Here is a 9,340-nt window from a genome sequence, read left to right on the forward strand (position 1 = left end):
CATGGGCCAGGGAGAAGGAACAGGTCTTTTATTAACAGTGCTAATACCCATTTAGTTTATCCAAATGTGATTGGAAAGAGCTACAATGTATAATCCTGAGAAGCTGAGCTTATGCTGAAAACTCCAATTCATCTATAATTAGTCCAATTCAAGCAGCCAGTTCAGGATGATACAAGAAACTTTATGAGATCTGTTAAAGCTATGCAAAGCAGTCTCTTTAATGAATTCAAAGGAAAGTAACATAGATTATGGGAGGGGGTAAATCAAGTACAGCATATGTAAACATCTTCATTGCATGCAGCTATTAGAAACCTGCTTTAGAGACACTTGGGATCCAACATTTGCTTGAGCCAAATATTGGACAATATGAAATAGTGGACTGCATTCTTCTTGGCCAAGCCTTTATGTGGCCTTGCTTCTCCAAGACTGAACTTTCTAGTGTCATGTTTAAGAACCTCTTATTCTGCTTTGAAACTTACAGCTCCCTCTTATCCACATTAGGTGCTGCAATGGTGCAAGCAGAGGCTTAAGTCACAATACCTGCACATGTACCTTTGAAGGCACAGGCATAGACATTTGAACGTATGCAAGTTATGTTGGAAACTACTCCCACCTCCTTATTATGCCTTGGATCTCAACTTTCCTTCCATGAACAGGACAGAGTGATTGTTCACAGACTGAGGTTTCTGCTGCCCCCATTTCCATCTGCAGCCCTCCAAATGCTTTGGGGCACTGGGATACCTTTAGGATTGGGATGGGGTATGATGCGTGGCACTACATATAGAGGGGGCAGTTAGCAGGAAACTCTCCACTACATACAGGAATGGAAGATGCCTCCTTCTGAAAACTCTTGCAGCCAAACTGGTGCTAAATGTATTGTTCTGCTTTCCTTTGGACCACATCAGTGAGACTGAGAAGACGGTCTTGCCATCCGGGCAGCCCAAGACCTGAGTATATACTGCCCAGGCTTGTGCCCCAGAAAGGTCACTTCGGGGCTGCTAATGCAGCAAAAATAACACGGGAGGCAGCGGTTATAAGCTCAACCTGATTGACATAAGGTATGAGCACCACAAGCTGCCTTTATTGGTGGGAGAGGTAATCATGTCTCACTGGTCGGGTGCTGCCCACTTTATGCAGGGCAGCCCCCAGTCAACCTTCCACTATCTGCCTGCTTCAGCGGGTGCTTGGAGCTCAGAGTACAGTGGTAGCTCGGGTTACATACACTTCAGGTTATATACGCTTCAGGTTACAGACTCCGCTAACCCAGAAATAGTGCTTCAGGTTAAGAACTTTGCTTCAGGATGAGAACAGAAATCGTGCTCTGGCGGTGCGGCGGCGGCAGCAGGAGGCCCCATTAGCTAAAGTGGTGCTTCAGGTTAAAAACAGTTTCAGGTTAAGTACGGACCTCCAGAACGAATTAAGTACTTAACCTGAGGTACCACTGTATTACTCAACAAACAGACCAAAACACTGCACTAGGCGCTGTTCGGTGGCACACTGCTCCATAATCTCTTGAGAAAGACTGATACCAACACTACAGGAAGGGCTTCCTGTGGTGCATACTTCATAATTCTTATTCATTAGAATTATGCCCAAATCGAAAAAGAACTATTTGCTACCCTTGCTGGGTGTCAGAAATTTTATCAGCACCATTTATGGGTAATTTGAAACTGCAGAAACCAATCACAAATCCCTCAAAAGCATACTAAAGAAACCTCTAACTTCTGCTCCACCAAGTCTTCAGCACATGATCTTAAAACTGCAACAGTGCAGCATAAGAGTAACCATAGCTGATCTGCTCTCACACAACTGTGTGGAAAATGTCAACGCGAAGAAAAGAAAACTTAGAAGAACATGTGCACATGACATCACAACACCTGCCTGCATCCACAAAAAAACTAGAAGAAATAATGCAGAAAGAAGAGAGAGAGAGAATGTAATGAATATCTTGAAAGCTAGTGGAGATAAGTAGAGGGTGGTTTAGCAAGAGGCATCAAGTTCCTTTGGCTATAAGAAAATTCTGGAATGATAAGACAGAACAAACAATAGAAAATGATGCCAAAAGCAATTCCAGAGAAGCTGGAAAGAGTCCACAAAGGACACCTTGGGATGGTATTGTGCAAGAGAAGAGCAAGGGATATGCTCTACTGGCCTGGCATGAACAGAGGATGGTTGGAGACAGCTGTACTTGTTCAAAACAACAAAAACAGAACAAAGAAACCATGATAATTAAGGAGATGTCCCGCAGAATCTGACAGCAACTGGCTACAGAACTATTTGAACTGGAAGGAAAGCATTACTTGCTAGTGGTTGATTATTATACTGTAGCTGTTACATTGAAGTAATTGAAAAACACCTCATCCAGTGCTATAACAAACCAGACAAAGGCATGACATTTGTGATGAATTATTTCCTGACAATGGATCCCAATTTGAAGAATCCCATGGATTTGCAAAAGAGTGGGGTTTGATGCACACTACCAGCAGTCCATATTACCCACAATCCAATGCTCTGGCAGAGAAATGTGTTCAAACTGCAAAGTAGATACTGACCAATGTCAAGCAACATTGACAAGATCCATACTATGGGTGACTAAACTACCCATGGAATTGGGATACTTGCCCGCTCAAATGCTAAGGAGAAGAAGGCTCAAATCCAGGATACCTGCCAAAGACTCATTTCTGAAGCTTAGAGCGGCAGATCATCATAGGATGAAACAAAGCTGGATTGTCAAAAAAGAAAAACAGAAATTCTATGATAAAAAGCCAAAATACTGAGACCACTCCTCAGAAATTCAAATGTAATGATTCAAAGCCAAGGCAGCCAATGACACCCTGGAACAGTCTCAGAGACTTCAGGATATCTCAGGTCATACAGAGTACAAGTAGAAAGCGAACAGTCACTAAGATGAAATTGCAGACACCGAAGATTTACTCCCAGAGTCACTTTTGCAGCTGTAAGAGCAGATGAGCCATAGGGAGAAGCTGAGAGGGATGAAACCATAACTAGTTTGGGTACCCCAGCAAGACTGTCCAAAAGGTAATGGCACAAGAACCACAGGGAGAATAACTGTCATCACATGACTCTCCAGAGACAGCAGAAAATATAACCAACACTCACTCAAGGTAGGAAAGAAAATTCTACCTAAGCAGCGGAAAGAGTATGTCACACAACAGAAGCAATTATTAGCCCCGTTTGTAATTTGTAAAAACCAACCAACCTCAGAGCAGTTCATTAAAAAAATAATCATATATTGTCAACTAAATATATGGCAGGCAGCCCATTTAAGACAAGCAGTTGTAATTCACTAGGCCAGCTTCTGAAGTTCTGATTCAGAGGTGTGTACTGGATGGAGAAGTTGGTTACTACTCCACGCAGACTCCCGTACCTCCTCAGAAAGTTGTTTTTTAACCATTAATTCAGCTTGTGGTGAGTTTCTATATAAACTGCTGGCGGCAACACTCATATTGGGCTTCTCTTTTGCTCTCCGTAATTTCTAGGGCAATAATGATGGGCTATATATTCTTTAAACCTCCCTTTCGTAGAAGCCAAATGAGGGCAGTCATCTGCCCGCTGCCACAACCCAGAATACCTCTGGGAATTATCCTACCCCGTGACATAGTTTGACATAGCAGCAAGGCTTTTGCGGTTCTTGTTGGTTTGGGGAGGGAAAGCAGAGGAACTTTAGTTACCTCACATTCTAAGGTATACCCAGTGACGGAGGGGGGAGAGCAGGTGGGGGCGGGGCTGGCGCATGTCCTGGGGGCATGGCATGGGCCCTGGGGGCGTGCCGCCCAGCGCAGCCGGGGGGCAGCCACAATGGCACTCCACTGGGGGGGGTGCACTCCCTCCGCACTCCTCTTCCTCCACCAGCCAATGGGTACACTCAAACCGCCCCAGCTCAAATTCTAATTCACACATCAAATATTGATGCAACCTATAGTTTCTGCACACACCAAAAGCATCACCATCATCATGAAATGTGGCTCAGTGTGTATTTAAAAAACAACACCTAGATTCTGTGTAGAATGAGAGCCTTGAATCATTTACATGAAGCCACTGAACACCAAAGCAGAGGCAGCTGCTTCTCACTGATGAAGATATATTGTGGCTGTGTTGCCTTCATGCTCAGCATTCCAAGTGGACATTTCAGTGGTAGAGTCTCTCTCTCCCTTTCTCTCTCTCTCTCTCTCTCTCTCTCTCACGGGTTACTTTAATTTCTCCCCCCCCCTTTCCTCTTCCCACATGATACAAATGGCTAAAACTAAAGGTTCTTTGAGAACGGACCCTCTATCTCCTGGTAACCAACAAAAATAAATAATTTTTATTTATTTATTTTTTGCAATGGAAACACTTTTTGAAATGCATGCAAAAATGTAGTTCTCTTTAGTTAATAAATAAATGATGGATGCATTAAAAAACAATATTCTAGGGTTCTGTCTGAAGCTCCCTGCTGCTTCCCGCACTTCTCAACTCACAGGACACATCTTTGTATTTGCCTCATCGGCAAGTTCGATGCAGTTCAGCACTAAATGAAGGGAGCTTCTTAATCAGCATATAAATGACCACACCTTTTCTGCAATTCTGAACTCAGTGAGGTTATGCCAATGAACAGGACCACTGACCTGGCCTTCGATAGCTCACGTGTCTTAAGGCCCTTATATCAGGGACAGCCAACATGGTGCCCCTTAGAGGTTTCTGGATTAGAACTCGGACCACCCCTGGCCAGAATGGCTGGGGTTGATAGCAGGGGCTCCAACAACATTTGGGAGGGCACTACATTGGCTTATCCTTGCCTTATACTGTTCACCGTGCACTAAATGATGTGTTTGAAAGGCGAGACTATTTAAAGAAGTAACAAATGTCTGAATCCACACAGAAGCCTTTATCACACCCACTTGCAGAAACCACAAACTGCTCCATCAAGCACTGCACTTTTGGCATAAAATGCACACACATCTTCTAGTTTCTGGTACTGTAAGCATTCCAAACTTTTCATAACATACAACAGCTCATCTAGCATACAAATGAAGCGACAGAAACACAACTTATTGATCTCTAAGTGGGGGGAAAACAACCACACCAATCCCCCGCCTTATGAACTTCAGTTCATTTTAATTTGACATTTTGTTTTCTGGTCCAAATCAACAGAAAAGAAAAGATCCACTGAGCACTCTCCTAGTGAGGATACTTCCTCCTTGAAACTCAGTGAAATGAGCTGAAAAGAGACATTTAGCGCTTTGCATATGTTGGAACAGTTGGAAAATGAAACAAGCCACTGTGATCTTCCTTACCTTTTAAACGCGAGGGTCTAAAGCCATGTGCAAGTGCTAAAATCAGCACTGTCATCCTGTGTGCTACCCATTAAATGCTGCACGCGGGCACACCAACACACACACACACACACACACACACACACACACGAGCTGTCGGAAGATACTCAGAAATATGCCTATTCTGGTGTCTGTGTATCAGCACCCTCTTTTATAAATGTTTTGCCCCTCGCATGAACACAGATTTAAGAGAAACGCAGCAGACCCTTCTCTTTCTCTATAAAATGCAATGGTTAAAGATAAAGAGAAGGGCAATCAGTCAGTCTCCTTTATTCTCTATCTCTCTTATGCTAATGCAAATCACTACAAGGCGGCGGGGGGGGGGAGGGGGAGTGTTGGAGAGACAAAAGAAAATGAAGCTTCCCTTCCAGCATTATTCACATTGCAACAGACAGCCCAATTTTGTACTTACAGATCTTAGCAGCCAAACGTCTCAGGGTCTTTTGCAGTTTTCTGCCAAACTGCTACAAGCTCTCGGAAAGCCACACTGCTCATCCAGGCAAAACCGAGCCGTGCAGAATGTCCTATGCAGCTGGGAAATAATGGAACTCTTTCCCCAGCTGGGACTGCAAGCCTTTTATCCGCTGAGCATCCTCTATCTCTTGGCTGGGATTAACTGTGAAAGGCATGGCTTTCCCACAGCATCCACGACAAGGACCCGCACCATTAGGGCACAGGGACAAAAATGTGGCTAGTGCTTGGAATGCAGGGATACAAAAATCCTACACATTTTCAAATTAGTTCTCTACTTGTCTCCCTTGCAATACAAGGACACACACACACACACACAGAGAGAGAGAGAGAGAGAGAGAGAGAGAGAGAGAACACAAAGCTGTATGTCACACCCTCAGCATGATAGATCAAATGTTCTTACCATTTTTTCCACACAGATGTGAGCTCCTGCCAGGTATTAAAAGCTCCTTCTCATCTTGAAATCTGGGTCACTAACTAATGTATTAAATTTCTAACAGGAACAGGGAGGGTTTTGCCTGGTCCCTGTTCATAAACCTGCACTGTTCACTATAAAGGATTAGGTTTGCCAAGCATGTATCTAAAATAAAGCAATACTCCAGTCCTCATTTAATATTTAATCCTACTATGGTACGTGTATCTATCTTGTATTATATCTCTACCTGTTTTATATACAGTATGATGTGTGTATGTGATAATGTTCTTGTCTAAATAATACAGTAGCATACTGACATGCTTCCCATATTAATTATATTTATTTATTTGTCACCTTTCTACCACAAGCTCAAGATGGCATTCATGGTTTTCCTCCTCCCCATTTTATCCTCACAACAACCCTATGAGGTAGGTTAGGCTGAGAGGCTGTGACTGGCCCAAGGTCACTCAGTGAGCTTCCAGGCTGAGCGGGGAATTGAACCCTGGTCTCCCAGGTCCTAGTCCAGTGCTCTAACTACTACACCACTCTGGCTCTCCTTATATTACATATATAATATATAGTACAGTCAGTGCTATTTTTCTAGAAAAAGAGCTGGCAGAACTCACCGTAAACGCCTCCCTTGTTATCTTATAATGGCAATGGCGCCCACCTGAGAGGTGCTGGAACTGAGTTCTGGTGAGCTCTGACTGGGGGGGGGGGGAAGCCCTGAGTATAGTATAGTATAGTATAGTATAGTATAGTACAGTGGTGCCCCGCAAGACGAATGCCTCGCAAGACGAAAAACCCGCTAGACGAAAGGGTTTTCCGTTTTTTGAGGCGCTTCGCAAGACGAATTTCCCTATGGGCTTGCTTCGCAAGACGAAAACATCTTGCGAGTCTTGCGAGCTTTTTCGCTTCCTCCCCCCCTTTTTCTAAGCCGCTAAGTCGCTAATAGCCGCTAATCCGCTAATAGCACTAATCCGCTAAGCCGCTAATAGGGGTGCTTCGCAAGACAAAAAAACCGCAAGACGAAGAGACTCGCGGAACGAATTATTTTCGTCTTGCGAGGCACCACTGTATAGTATAGTATTTATTATATAACCTTATACTGAAAGTTGCATATAAATCTTTAACAATGCAATTATATAGAATTGTACAGAAACAAGTCTGTACAATTGGTAGTAGGTGGTGGGTGGGTGTGGGTGGGTGGGTGGGTGTGTTTAAGCATCACATCATTCTCCCTTGCTCATGGTTCCATGGCTCTGAAAAAATATAGCAGTGAAATTATGTCAAGTGTAAAGGTGTCACTTCTACAAAACAAACCAACAACCCCACCCTCAGAAATGTTGACAATCTTATCAAAATCCTGTCAAATTCCTTCAAAATCCCTACTTCTCCTGAGACAGGATCCTCCAAATTCATTGCATCGATGGCAGTCTTCATTCTGTGGAGGAATTTGTGCTGGGAAGGTGCCATACAACTCAGAGGCAGCTTGGACGCCAAAGCTCACAATCTTTGTGCTTAGCTGATAATGGGTGTCCAGTATCCTTTATGTGCTATGTATAAACAATCAGGGGACCATTCCTCACTTTTCAAGGAGGGAGAATCTACTCACTTTCTGTTCCATCCTAATCCTTAGCAAATAGGAAAGCGAAAAGGAAAAAGAAAGTGAAACACATGAACAGTCCAAAGACGAAGGCTTCAGCTCCAATCCAATATACTGAGAAGTTAAAATGCAACCCTATAACCTCCCATTGTTGCCAAGGGCTTATATAGGGGCACTGTCAGTGTCTTTTGGGTTTCTTTGATGGTGGTCAAAGCTAAAATCGGTGAGTCTTCTTGGATGCTGTGCAAGAGAGGAATTTCCATGCTGGTAAGCATTTGCTGATCGTGAAGCTGAGGCTCCAATACTTTGGCCACCTCATGAGAAGAGAAGACTCCCTGGAAAAGACCCTGATGTTGGGAAAGATGGAGGGCACAAGGAGAAGAAGAAGAAGAAGAAGAGTTTGGATTTGATATCCTGCCTTTCACTCCCTTTAAGGAGTCTCAAAGCGGCTAACATTCTCCTTTCCCTTCCTCCCCCACAACAAACACTCTGTGAGGTGAGTGGGGCTGAGAGACTTCAAAGAAGTGAGACTGGCCCAAGGTCACCCAGCAGCTGCAGGTGGAGGAGCAGAGACACGAACCCGGTTCCCCAGATTACGAGACTACCGCTCTTAACCACTACACCACACTGGCTGACAGAGGGGATGACAGAGGATGAGATGGTTGGACAGTGTTCTCGAAGCTACCAGCATGAGTTTGACCAAACTGCGGGAGGCAGTGGAAGACAGAAGTGCCTGGCGTGCTCTGGTCCATGGGGTCACAAAGAGTCGGGCACGACTAAATGACTAAACAACAACAGCAACAACAAGCATTTGCTATGGGTGATCATTTTCAGTATTATTGCATTGTGTCAGGGGTGGCCCCTCTTTGGTGTGCCAGGTTGTACGGGGACAGCAATTCCCACCAGCCCCTGTCAGCATGGATATAGTAACATCTGCCCCAAGGTTAGCCAACCCCATACTATTGATGTAATATGTATGTATGCATGTACTTTCTTGCATTTGTGTCTTACCTGTCTTCCGTCATGGGTTTCAAGGGAATGTTTGTCTGGTTCTCAGGTGGTCTACTCAAACATGCTTTGCTTTAGTATGTGGCAGCCACATATGCCTTCAGACAACACTTTGAGGCCATGGCTGGTATTATTTACTTTAAATATCTTGCCCAGATAAAAAAACTACTTTAAATATCTTGCCCAGATCCTTTGGGTATAGGTGCACTGAGACCACCAGCTTCCTGAAGCTAAGTAGATGTGGTCACTGCCTGGATAGAATGCTATCTGGCACCTCCATGTACGTTGCATTGAGTTCCATCATAGAAGAAAGGTGGATATACCTGTGAGGCTAAAGAACTTATAAAGTAATGGATGGATGAGTGAAATAATTATAGGCCAGAAATGGCTCATCCAATGGGGTAGAGCCACATGGCTAGCTTCCTAGCTGTGAGGTTGCTGCTGTTCACTGGGATGGGAAGGTCGGCACATCGCAGGCTTGCTGAAGGAAGTGTCACTTCTGCTGCA

General features: G+C 44.2%; 1 protein-coding gene across 6 annotated transcripts in view; it reads right to left on the minus strand.

Moving 5' to 3' along the window:
* LOC309336529 (contactin-6-like) overlaps positions 1-6,302 on the minus strand; it is a 193,849-nt gene extending 187,547 nt beyond the window's left edge. For 3 of the 6 annotated variants that reach the window (XR_014154051.1, XR_014154052.1, XM_081852436.1), the window contains exon 1: positions 5,746-6,155. The gene's annotated coding sequence lies outside the window, so the exon portion shown is untranslated. Of the gene's footprint in view, positions 1-5,294; positions 5,398-5,745; positions 6,156-6,207 lie in introns of those variants that run through there. The other 3 variants (XM_081852433.1, XM_081852432.1, XM_081852434.1) reach the window with 3 other exon arrangements.
* Positions 6,303-9,340: the final 3,038 nt, after the last annotated feature.

This window comes from Podarcis erhardii (genome assembly GCF_964252035.2).
Source record: "Podarcis erhardii genome assembly, chromosome: 2".
NCBI lineage: Eukaryota > Metazoa > Chordata > Lepidosauria > Squamata > Lacertidae > Podarcis > Podarcis erhardii.